The sequence below is a fragment of the Micrasema longulum genome, unplaced genomic scaffold (genome assembly GCF_059751315.1).
Source record: "Micrasema longulum isolate JH-2025_06_02 unplaced genomic scaffold, ASM5975131v1 h1tg001529l, whole genome shotgun sequence".
In the NCBI taxonomy this organism is placed as follows: domain Eukaryota; kingdom Metazoa; phylum Arthropoda; class Insecta; order Trichoptera; family Brachycentridae; genus Micrasema; species Micrasema longulum.
In genome coordinates, this window is record NW_028278712.1 from 136,112 (window position 1) to 150,104 (window position 13,993).

Sequence of the window (13,993 nt, forward strand, 5' to 3'; positions counted from 1 at the left end):
AGCCAGTGGGCCACATGGCGACGGTATTTACCTACTGTCTACAAAAGCTTCTCTTTGGACATCTATCTCCCTTTGTTAACCGTGGAGTTGATGTTTCAAACACTGTTGTGTTTTATTTGTTTAGTTTTTTATTGCTTACTTCTTGGCTTGAACACTTGACAAACTTACTACTATGCTCTATTTTTTGGAAATTTATTGATATCATTTAAACTTTGCTAGAATCCCACTCGTCCATGTGCTTTGTAGCTGTACGATGATTGGTTATCTAGCTTTCATATATCTACTTTAAAATACCTTTATTTTGTAAATGGAGTCTAGAATTCCCATCGTCTATGCGCTTAGTAGCTGCAAGACGTGTTATAATCTTACTCCTTTTTATTATTCATTTATTTTTTTGTACAATTTATACACTAAATTTATTTGTCAATTTTTTAAATGTGTAAATGGGGGCTAAATTTCTAATTGTCCATGCGCTCTGTAGCTGCAAGACGCCCTGTAATCTAGCTCCTGTCTGTTATAATTTTTGATTGATCTTAATTGAAAACAAAGAACTAGAATCCCAACCGTCCATGCGCTCAGTAGCTGCAAGACGTACTGGGATATTTATTAATTGTACAGCGCCCTTGAGGTGATTTTCACAAAAATGGCACTATATAAATTATCCAATTATATAAATATATATGAATCATTCGGTATCCAATAAAGACGTAGTTATTCTAGCCGTAATTTCTGTTTGCTTCTAAATTGTCTATAACATTATATTTTATCTGCGGTTCTTGTGTCAAATACTTAACGAGCAGTACAGTTTCCGCGTGTCTCTCTCTCGCAGATAATTATAGAAATTACTAAATTAATCATCCGATTTAACGAAGTTTTTACAACAATTCCAGTAAGTAAAATAGAACTATGTATATTGTATTTGTAGCACCACAACAGACAAGGCGGCCCAACCAGACGGGATTCATATCAATATTTAGGTATGTTCAGCAGAGATTCCGTGGAGAAAACGAAAGTCTTGGCACTTACATACATCAATCCGGAATTTGACTACAATAATTAAGACTTATTCAAACATTGTTAAAAATATGAATCGAATATGGAAGTCAACTGCCTTCAGGATGAATGGTGAATGTTACACAGTAAAAATACGTAATTTTTTATTCCTATCATCATGCTACATCATATTATAAGACGCAATTTGATGATTTCAAAACATGACAAATCTTCGAATCTTGCTTCTGGCATTTATTATTTTGTTTTTAAAATAAATCATTCTTATTTTTCAGAATATAAATCTTCAGATTGATCAAAGATTTATTTTGTTACCATTCTCGAAACCAAAATACTATGGAAATCGCTTCAGTTTATATTAAGGCCGAACCGGGGACTGGCGAAGTAGAAGGAGATATTCTCCATACTGGGGAAGAGGTGCCGAGTCTCCCCAGCAGCGGGCAGCCATGTGTTGCTACCGTGAAGGCTGAACCGGGGACCAGTACTGACCAGCCTAGGATAACCAGTGATATAATTATATTCACGGAGATGGACATCGATTATCCCGACATTAAACAAGAATGTTTGGATTCCTCCCTTAAGAATGAAATCGCCCTAAGTAAGTAATACTTCCTTCCTTTTATTTCGCTCTTAAATTTCGTCTGTAATCTATATACGTTATGGTACACAGAGGACTTAAACTCTTTTTGCATTATTTCGGACAGAAAATTAGTGGCAGCAGAGTTGTGTTATTAATGCAATGTATCGGAAATACATATTGATAAAATGAGTCCTCATTATTTATGCCGTAAATAAATGTAAGTATTATATAAAAAGAACCCTTACGAATTATTTAAACACTGTACAATTGGTTTATTTTGTTTTATAAAAAATAAACATTAGCGTTTATATAATTAACCCAAATATATCAATTTTAATGGCCATGGTCAACGAGTTTTAAATAAGTATTTTACTTATCAAATACTGTTTTGAGCTTTAAGCTATCTTTCTTGTTTTTTATTTCTTTGGGTAAAGCGTTCTATAGTTTAATTCCCAAGTTTACAAATGTTGTTCGCTCCAGACTTGCATATTTCCAGAAAAATGAAAACTGACAAAAGTCACTCCAATTCACAAAAAGGGCAGCTAATCAACTGTTCATAATTACCGACCAGTAGTCGTATTACAGCTCCAGCAAAAGTTTTAGAGATGATTATACACTCCTATCTATAATATATCTCCTGAATAATTTAACCCATATTCAAAATTTGTTGGGAAATTTTTCGCCTTTGAAAAGGCTTTTGCTAAGGTAGATCACGATATATTACTTGAATAATTATAAATGAGGTATATTTTTAAAAATCGGTTTCACTTCCAAACTTTTGCCATTCATGTCAAATTATTTGCATTAACGTCGATAGTATGTCACCTACGGGAACTACGTATTTTATGAATGCAACACAATTTCTCGAATTCCCCAAGGGTCTAACCTGGGGTCTCTTCTTTTCCTTCTATTTATAAATGATATTGGTTATTCAATCGACAACTCTGACTACCTTTTATTTGCTGACGAAGTCAATATTTTCAAATCTAATAGAGAAGCTGAGAACGTATCTTGCCTCTAGAATAATTCGAGTAATTTATGGCATTGGTTTGTATCTTACAAATTACCTTTTGGCATACCAAAATGCTGCGTTATCTCGTATACTCGCTCCAAAGAAACAACTCTATTTCCTTACAACATAAATAAAGTAGTTTTACCTCGCAATGACCAAATTGAAGATCTTGGTATTATTTTTGAAGCGAATTTCACGTTATAGTCCCATATGACTAGTGTTGTAGATAAATCTAGTAAAACGCTTGGATTTGTTTTTCGAAACTCTAGATTTTTATTTCAATAATACTTCTGCAATTCGCACATTGTAAGATACACTTATCCGAAGCTTACTAGAATACTGTTCCTTAATTTAAGGCCATTCTGAATCAAACCACATCCTTGAAATAGAGAAGGTTATGGATCTGGAATATGAATATGGAATATGGATCTTTTTGTCTGTACTACTCATATACTTCTTACTTATATTTACAGACTGCATTACGTTATGAGTTAAACAACCCGTACAGTGAAACTGTCAAATAAGTTAATAAATAATCAAGTAACAAAATAAAAAACAGTCAAAAAAAAAGAAATATATATTGAGTTACAATTTTTTACAATAAATACATTATTCATTCATTTTTTGAAAAAATACGTTTTATTTGGGCGATACATAAAAATTTTGTTCATTTTTATTGTAAATCGGTTTTATGCATTATTCTTGTTTTTCAGGTTTACAAGCAAGCCAGAAATATTTCGCCAGTTCAGAATGTCAATATAAATCTTCACAAAGAACCAGTTTAACAAGGCACCGCTTACCTCAAACTGGGGAAAAACCGCTCTCAAGCTCAGAATGCCAATTGAAATGTTCTATTTTAATAGAACCTTTAGGTACATTAAAAAGGCCCATTTTAACCCACACCGGTAAAAACCGGTTCTCATGCTCAGAATGCCAATTTAAATGTTCTCAGAAAAGAGATTTAAAAAGACACATCTTAACCCATACCGGCGAAAAACCGTTCTCATGCTCAGAATGCGAATATAGGTGTGCTCGGAGAGGTAATTTAAAAATCCACATGTTAACCCATACAGGTGAAAAACCGTTCTCATGCTCAGTATGCCAATTTAAATGTTCTCGGAAAGCTGGCTTAAAAAAACACACCTTTACCCATACCGGTGAAAAACCGTTCTCATGCTCAGAATGCGAATTTAGGTGTGCTTTTAGAGGTAATTTAAAAACCCACATGTTAACCCATACCGGTAAAAAACCGTTCTCATGCCCAGAATGCCAATTTAAATGTTCAAAGAGAAGTATTTTAAAAAGACACATCTTAACCCATTCCGCTGAAAAACCGTTCTCATGCTCAGTATGCCAATATAAACTTTCTCAGAAAAGATATTTAAAAAGACACATCTTAACCCATACCGGTGAAAAACCGTTCTCATGCTCAGAATGTCAATATAAATGTTCAGACAAGAGTAGCTTAAAATCACACATGTCAACGCATAACAGTAAAAAACCTTTCTCATGCTCAGAATGCCAATTAAGGTGTGCTCGGAGGGGTAATTTAAATATCCACATGTTAACCCATACCGGTGAAAAACCGTTCTCATGCTCAGAATGCCAATTTAAATGTTCTCGGAAAGCAGGCTTAAAAAGACACCTGTTAACTCATATCGGTTAAAAAGCATTCTCGTGTTTAAGGTGCCGATATATTGTAACGACTATATTTCATCCTGCCCTATTTAAGCAGCGCGTAATCAAGCACGGGTCTAAATGATATTTATGCTACGTTAAAATTCAAGTAGGGCAACAACACGTCAGACTGTGCATTTTTAAAAAGCAAAAGAGCGCCCGTGACAAGCGGAATAAACGTGTAACGTAACAAAATCTAAGATGTAGTTCTTTTATATCGAGGAAGCATCGCCTTACGGCATGTAAGTACTATGTAATTGAATATGTAATCGCATTGCCCTTCCAATTTGACAGAACACGGAATCTAATGATGTGTTTTTTTCCATAATTATAGGCTTCCTAAATACCCTATTTTTTTTATATATTAAAAATATCTTCATAATGGACTTCCATTACATCTGTCTAAATCTTGACAATTTACGTAAATTTTTATACATAAAATCTGAATTATTTAACCCGATGCCGAATCGACGACAATAAGATCGGTCGAAGTTTTATTAAGAGAAATGACGCGGACAGCTATGGCTAACGCTAAGATGTTGGCCGGGTGTAACTTTAAAAACTGGAACCTTTCACATAATACTCCGGCTATTTGAAACAGAAAAAAATGTTGAATATCTACAAAGAAGATTTTAAAGAATTTAACTGGATGATTGGTGTCAAGAATCAAATATTTAATATTTATTTTCAGTTTCATTTAATTTCCAAATCATGTGCAATTTCGTCTTCTAGATTTTATATTTAGCTAGGTAAACGTACAAAACTTTGTAATTTCGAGAAAATGCCTTTGTTATTTTGCAATTGGCTGGTCTACACATTTTAATTAGCAATACACAGTGATTATTGAGGCTCTAGGCTTTAAATTTTAAATCCTATATTTTTATTTAACATCTTGTGGGAAGGTCAGACATAAGTATTGTCCACATTTTAGAGAGATTCCCGACTTTACTGGTTGAGCGACACTGGTGAAAAGCGTATATTTTGTGATGGATTTAATCTGCATTTATTTGTTCTACTCATTTTTTTGCATTGTCAACAATGCCCGGAGCGTGGCTGTCAACCAATAAAGGCATCATTTAATTGTTCTATATAATTGAGTTTCAATTTTTGTGTAAATCTTTGAAATCTGTTGATACATTGAGTGTTGACATCCTTTTATTTCAAAAAGAAAATTGGACATCTTTCACACTCCTCACAAGAGGACGTTACAATATATATTCTTGGAAACGTACATTAAAATCACTCATGATAACCCATACTTGTGAAAAACCATTATCATGCTCAGAATGCAAATATAAATGTTCATTGAGAAGTACTTTAAAATCACACGTGTTGACCATCACACGAAAAAAATTCTGCTGCTTCGATTGTGAATACAAGTTGACAAATAAAGTGACTACTTACACACTTACAACGATGAGTGAAAATGCTAAATACTGGAATGAGGAAATCGAAAGCCAATAAATATCATTGAAAATAAATTATTCATATTTTTTTTTCCATTTTTAAATATGTCTTCAAAATAGCAACTAGCAGATTTATGCACGAAACGATTATTTGTAAATTTAATTCAGAAGCTACGTAATATGATAGATTTATATAAATTATAGGGTAAGTTAATGTTATGTGATATGATGTTAATATAAATTACTTAATGTTATTGCATTCTGGAAGGGTGTTAAGGAATCAATATATTATTGTTGTTGTAATTTGTGCTTTTATTATAAATAGCATTACAGTACAAGTGTTTTTGGTAGTGATCTTCAATAGATTTGTAACATATTTTACACCGAAAATACATAAAAAACGTAATATTAGATTCTAGAAGAAGCCACGGATGTTGAATAATATTTTTTTTAGTTTTACATTATTAATTGTAATCAACAATCGAATCTCTTGTGGGCGAATATGAGATATAATTTGTTATTTTTAATCTATGAACATACCTAATATGTTATCATATTTGTCAATAAACGCGATAAATATGTTGACCTATTTATTTTCAAAATGTTTTGATGTCTCATTCAATTTATTTCTTCATGGTGGTCTGTAATGTATATTGATGTAGTTTCTTTCATTAAATCTGTTTATGAAGAACTGCCAGAGTTTTACTTAAATACAGCCTTAACCTGGTCTGCGATTCGTAGATAAAACAATCATCTCGCATTTATATTATTTGTGTAAACTTCCTAATTGAGCTAGCTGGTGGAAGAAGTCCCGTCTCTTCACAATGTGCGTTGCCGTTATAAAATACTTACTTAGGGGACAAACTATATGTCAAAGAGATATTATTATTATCATAATCTAGATATTATTGTGAATGCGAGTAATTTAAAGCGCTGATTAATTGTTTTTTCATCTCATGATGAAAAACAAACAAAAAATGGAACACTTAAGTTTGAACTTGCCAAAAAAGAGTCCGGCATTTGGTGTCCAACAGATAGCACAGTTGATGAAATGTGGATGTTTGAGCGTCGGCGGGGTAGTGAATGTTACACAGTGCGTAAAGCGGCCACTTAAACCAGCCAGTGACAGGTCATAAGCCCAGGAAATTTTTAGACTTCCATATTCCCTTCTCAAAAATGTTCTCCCCTCTGTTGCTACAAGTTTAGAACTTAAATTATAAATTTATAATAATCCCGAGAATAGTTAAGGGCCCCTACCTAAAAGTTAACAATACCTGTGGCTCAATCACAAATAATTATCGACGTGCTTAAAAACATGCTAAGCATTTGAGCGATCACAATGAACAATAATGAACGTGCTTAAGTTGTCGCAGTCTAAGTCAACGCGTGTGTAATCTCTAAGTCAACGCTCGTGTCGGTTTGTTTTTTGATTTCCTCGTAAATAAATACAGTTCATTGGCGAAAAATCCACGTTTACCATAAAAAAAATACAATATATTGCATTTGCAAAATAGTAAGGAGTAACGTATACAAAAAAGTGAAAATTAAATTACAATTACTATGGCGACTGCTTTTCTTGACATTAGGCTCGCCAACCGCCGGCTAAATGCAATAAATAGCATGATAAACAATAAATAAATAAAAACAGCAGTTTTAAAATATTTTCCGTATTTACACCGGTGAAATTTAAATACGTGATTACGCAGCAGGATTATACGTCGCGAAACGTCAATATTTTGACATTTAATATAAGGTGTTCACGGATGTTGCGTTGTGATCGCGAATACGATAAACAACCATGGTGAGAAATTGTTATCACGTCGCTTATTAGCACATCGATAGTTATTTGTGATTGAGCTACTGATACTTTATGGATTCGAGTGAGTCATAAGGACACAAATATTTATTTAAAAAATATATGTTAATATTACTCAATATCATTGAACACCAAATATCCGTCGTATTTAGAGCACTCTTAAGTATTATAAGCTGCGTAAGTAATTCGTATCAACCAAAACGTGTATTAAATAATATTAAGCTAATATTTTTAATTGAATAGGCATTCATCGGTTTTAAATCACCCGTCGGTGAGAGGAGTGATCTCCCGAAACTATAGTAGTGTTCTTGTAAAATAAAAAAATTGTGTAACACTAATAAGTTTTATTTTCCGTTGCTCTCTACCCCTGAATAAATATAAGTTTTATAGTGAGAAGATATTTTAATATAATTATGTATCCCCGTTCTGCGGGCCAACTGTTTGTGACACCTAATTTTTATAATTCTAATCAATTTTATCAAACTTATATGTTATTCATATTTACATATTATTTAGGTGCATATAATATGTATTTGTATGGTCGTTTTGAATCAACGTTCGTACATTTTTTTTTTCTTTTTGAATTATTAATTTCATATTGCTGTCAAACTAATTCCATTAGTGATGAGAAATTACTGATCACTGATCAAATCGATGTTATCAGTTATTTCATGCAATCATGAAACTCTGCTTCCGAAAATTGATATAAAAAACGCAAAAACAAGGCTATTATAGTGTGTTTTACACAATTATTCACCAAAAAATGAAACATTTATACTTTTTTCATTAACAACATCGAATAAATTATTTTTTTTTTGATTTACATTGATTAATTTTTCCCATCGCTAACGTTTTTGCAAAATGATATTTTGCAATATTAATTTTGATTTATGTTTTAAGCTAACTAACTAACCATCACGCCATTTCCCGGGAGGGGTAGGCAGAGAGGATAGAACGCCACATCACTCTGTCCTGGCACACTTCCTTTGCTTCCTTCACATTCATACATCTTCTCATGCACGCACGTCGATTATTCCGACTTTTCACATGACCACTTTCAAGAATTTGTTGTACTTGATCATGCCATGTCTTTCTCGGCCTTCCTCGACTTCTACAACCAGACACATTCGCATCATAAATCTTTTTAGCCGTTCTTTCATCATTCATTCGCTCCACATGACCGAACCATCGCAAAAGACCTTTCTTAATTTTGTCAATAATGCTTAACTCAGCCTTGCATTCTGCTCTAATTTCGAAATTAGGGCATTGTTTTAAGCATTGTATTAAAAAATTTAATTATCACGCCAGATACAAATGATTTTTCGTGTGTAATAAATAACTCCTTTGACGTTACTACAAAGTTAGGTAATCACTTTTTCTGACAACTGTCATTCTAATCATGTTACATTTTAAGGAATATAGTGTGGGCTATTTTATAATGCAAAATAATTTAAAAAAAAACTAATTGTCCCGAAAATAGCTTCTAGCCGTAATTTCTATGACTACTTGTGGGTTATCTATCACATCACATTTTGTTCAGTTTCATCTGTGGTTCTCCTGTCGACACTATTAGCAGTATGCGTCTCCGTTGCGTGGGCATACATAAAATATAATATAATCTGGCGATCAAAAGAAGTTTTTAAATACGAATCTCCGTAAAAAGTAAGTAACAATTTGCTGATGCGTGACCAAAGTGGTTCGTCCCAAAATTTATAATTTATGAAAAGCGTGTTTGAAATTTTAGGAAAATAAATATTGATTTATTGCGCGTGCAATGATAATACTACTACATATTAAATTAAAAACTGCACGGGATTATTATTTTCTAACTATTAAACTGTTGATTCGATTAGCCTAGGCATTATCTAGATTTTGACAACTTTTGACTGACAGTTCCAAATTAGGTCAATAAACTCGCTCTCCTGTCAATAACTATTAATTTTCAATTCTAGTTAAAAATAATTTTTTTTCAAAATTGGGATAATATAGAAGTAAATATTAGAGAAGTCACTTCTTTTCACGTTGGGAAAAATTGAGTACTATAATTTATATTTAATCTAACTTGTTGTAATGTGTTAATATAAACAGCTCCCCAGGGAGTTGAATCCAGTCCTTGTCTACAAAAATATTTGCATCGTAGATCCTTTAAGCCGTTCTTTCGCTGTCTATTCTTTCCACATGTCCAAACCAACGCAGCACCCCTTTCTTGATTCTGTCGATAATGAATGTCTCAGCCTTACACAGTTCACGGATTTCGACATTTGTGCACCTATCCTACATCGTTTTACCATACATTCGTCTGAGGGATCGCATTTCGACAGCATTTAACCTACTTTCATCATATTTTTTTCAATTCCATACTTCGCTCCCATACATTATAGTCGGCACTAGAACTCCATTGTAAACTGCTAGTTTAGCCTCTTGCGATAATTTGTTTACCAAAGTACATTTCAGTGCACCGTTCACCCTGTTCCCGGCACTCACCCTCCTTTCCATCTCTAGTAAACATACTTCCCAGATACACAAATTCTTTTACCTGATTCAGAATATCTCCGTTCACACTGATCTCACATTTAGTTATATTTTTATCCCTTTCAAAAACCATAACTTTGGATTTATCAACATTCATAAACAAATCGCCTTTCTTGCATACATCGTAGAAACTTGTCTACAACGATTCGGAAATACTAAAAATTCTTGCTTTTGGCATTTATCATTTATCACGTGATAGGATATTTTTTTTTTTTGTTTCCAGGGTATATTTTTCATATTAATTAAAGATTTACCTTCATCCTTTCTCGACACCGAAATTATGGAAATCGCGTCAGTCCATATTAAGGCTGAACCGAGGACTAGTGATGTAGAACGATACATTCTCCATACCGAGGAGTGCGAGAAGCCAGGTGTTACTACTGTGAAGGCTGAACCAGGGACTGGCGATGTAAAAAGAGATCTTCTCCGTACTGGGGAAGGAGAGGAACCGGGTGTTGCTGCCGTGAAAACTGAACCGAGGATCGCCGACGGAAAGGGAGATATTCTCCATACTGGGGTAGGGGCGCCATGTCCCCCTAGCAGCGAGGGGCCAGGTGTCGCTACCGTAAAGGCTGAACCGGGGACTGGCGATGTAAAAAGAGATGTTCTCCGTACTGGGGAAGGAGAGGAACCGGGTGTTGCTGCCGTGAAAACTGAACCGAGGATTGCCGACGGAAAGGGAGATATTCTCCATACTGGGGAAGGGGCGCCATGTCCCCCCAGCAGCGAAGGGCCAGGTGTCGCTACCGGGAAGGCTGAACCAGGGACCAGTACTGACCAGCCTAGGATAACCAGTGACATGATTATATTCACGGAGATTGATATTGATTGTCCTGAAGTCAAACAAAAATGTTTGAATTCCGCTCGTTACAATGAAATTATCCCAAGTAAGTAAACAATATTTTGAGTTTGTCCAAATTGACAAGGACTGGATTTAACAAAATTACAAAAGAGATGAATATTATTTTAGAGAAAGTAATACAGAAATCAAGGCATCTACAGGGCAATGACCTGTCATTGGCTGGTTTATGTGGCCACTTTACACACTGTGTAACATTCACCATTCTGCCCATATTTGAACATCTAATTTCTTCAATTCTTTCATCTGCTGATGTTTAAGAGCTGAAACCTTTATTTATGCGGGTGAGATTCATGTAATTAAATTATTTCACCTACATACTAGGCAACGCCTGAAAAATTATTTTTTTCAATTTCTATACTTCTTCATAGACCAGGTAAATTTATCAACAGTATCTTGAGTTTGTCTAAATTTATGTAGACATGGACTGGATTCAACTCCCCGGGGTGCTGAATATCTTTTACTTCACAAACATCAACAGATGAAAGAATTTAAGGAATATAGATGTTCAAATATGGGCAGAATGGTGAATGTTACACAGTGTGAAAAGTGGCCACTTAAACCAGACAATGACAGGTCATAAGCCCTGTAGATGCCTAGACTTCTATATTACCTTCTTTGAAATGTTTTTTTCATTTATGTAGTAATATTTTAATATTAACAGCTCCCCACGGAGTTGAATCTAGTCCTTGTCTACAAAAATTTGGACAAACTCAAAATATTGCCTAATTTATTGTCATTTTTACTGTGAGTTTTCATACAATTGTGACAACTCGGGACCAAGTTTTTCAAGTGCATTCTTTAGTTTTGTGTTCTTCGGCAAAGAACATACATCTAGACTTGTTCATCGGCTGTTCACATTTTACTTCAGCATTTTTCTTCTTTCCATTTGCTTCGAGACACGTCTATGGACTATTGGGCCTGCCACACACTCGACGAGTGGCATGGGAAGTAGCGAGGAAAGGAGGCAGAGACGTAGTGCGGCAATATTACTCGTCATGCTCCTCGTCTTGCCCACCGCTCCCTATTTAGTCGGTTTTTGAGTGCAAATCAAAAGACCGGCAACATGAGCGCGAGTGGATGGCACATAATCGCGTGGTCGCAAAACGCATCGACCGCTCACACAAGACGCACGCGTCATTTTTGAATGATATATATTTCTTTGTATGACATTGATATAATTAGCCATACTAAAAACGCATAGCGCGTACGCTACCACAGTTTCATCGTCCATTGCGCGAGTAGAACAGTGTGTGGGCAGAGAGGGTAACATCGGACGAGAGGGCGGCAGCGCGAGGACCATAGTGATGAGCAGCGCAAGGAGCATAGTGTGGCGGGGCTGTCAAAGGACCGGCAATATGAGCGCAAGTGGCTGGCCACGTAATCGCAGTAAGCATCGAGCGCTCACACAAGACGCACGCGTCATTTTTGGATGGTGTATATTTATTTGTATGACAGTGATATAATTAGCTATCAAACATCTAACTATCGAACATCTACTGGTATATTCCTTCAATTCTTTCATCTGTTGATGTTTGTGAAGTTAAAGAGCTGAAACTCTTATTTATGTTCGAATTTAGGCAGAATGGTGAATGTTCATGTCAAAGGCCCTGTAAATGCCTAGACTTCTATATTACCTTCTCTAAAGTGTTCTTTATTTATGTTGTAATATGTTAATATTAATCGCTCCCCAGGGAGTTGAATTCAATCTTTGTGTACAAAAATTTAGACAAACTTAAAATATTAATTATGCTAATTGTAAAAAACCCAGTTAAAGAAAATGTGAATCAAGTTGTGGTGCAGTGGGGTCCTAAAGTCGGATCTCTGATCCGTGAGTCTGAGACTCTAGCCACGGAACCACTATATGGTTCAATTAAACGTATTAAAGTTTATTTAATTTTAATTCTATTTACCACGCTTCAATAAAACTGTAAATGTTTTCTAAAAACGAAATTGTAGAGAAGCATCATTGCGCAATTTTATCAAGTACAAATACAGGCTTGTGAGGTGATTATAGAAATTGTTTAACGTTTAAAATTTATGGTGTTTCATACATTATTTGTTTTCATTGTTTCAGGTTTACTAGCAAGAAAAAAATATTTCAACTGCTCAAAATGTCAATATAAATGTCCAAAAAAGAGTAAATTGGTGTTACACATGTTCAGTCATACCGGCGAGAAACCGTATTCATGCTCAGAGTGCCAATTTAAATGTTCACAAAAAAGTAACTTGAAATCCCACATGGTAACGCATACCGGTAAAAGAGCATTCTCATGCACTGTGTGTAAATTTAAATTTTCAATTAAGAGTAATTTAAAGAGGCACATGTTAACTCATGCTGGTGAGAAACCATTCTCATGCTCAGAGTGCCAATTCAAGTGTTCACAAAAAAGTTCTTTGAAATCACACAAGTTAACTCACACTGGTGAAAAACGATTTTCGTGCTCAGAATGTCAATATAAATGTTCACTAAAAAGTAATTTGAAAGCGCATACGTTGAGACATGCCGGTGTGAAACCATTCTCATGCTCAGAATGCCAATTTAAATGTTCACAAAAAGGTACTTTGAAAGCGCATACGTTTAGACATACCGGTGAGAAACCATTCGCATGCTCAGAATGCCAATTTAAATGTTCACAAAAATGTCACTTGAAATCACACTTGTTAACGCATACCGGAGAAAAACCATTCTCATGTTCAAGATGCCTATATAAATGTTCTCTAAAAAGTACTTTAAAATCACACATGTTAACTCATACTGTTGATAAAAAATTCTCATGCTCAGAGTGCCTACTCAAATATTCTTGTAGGGGTAGTTTAAAATCGCACATGTTAACTCATAATGCTGAGAAAACATTCGCATGCTCTATGTGCAAATATAAAAGTTTTTTCAGACATAATTTAAATAGGCACGTCGTGTCGATTCACACCGATGTGAAACCATTTTCTTGCTCAGAGTGCCAATTTCAATGTTCGCATAAAAGTCGATTAAAATCGCACTTGTTTAATCATACTAGCGAAAAAAGATTCTTTTGCTCCGATTGTGATTACAAGTTTTCTCAAAGAAGTGATTTGATTGATCATTCATTAAATCACATCG

General features: G+C 34.6%; 1 long non-coding RNA gene across 1 annotated transcript; it reads left to right on the forward strand.

Annotated features, from left to right (window-relative positions):
- Positions 1 to 1,285: 1,285 nt before the first annotated feature.
- LOC148275017 (uncharacterized) lies at positions 1,286 to 6,377 on the forward strand. Its single transcript, XR_015824133.1, has 2 exons — positions 1,286 to 1,609; positions 3,317 to 6,377. It is a non-coding gene; the product is annotated as an uncharacterized LOC148275017 (long non-coding RNA).
- The last annotated feature ends 7,616 nt before the right edge of the window (positions 6,378 to 13,993 follow it).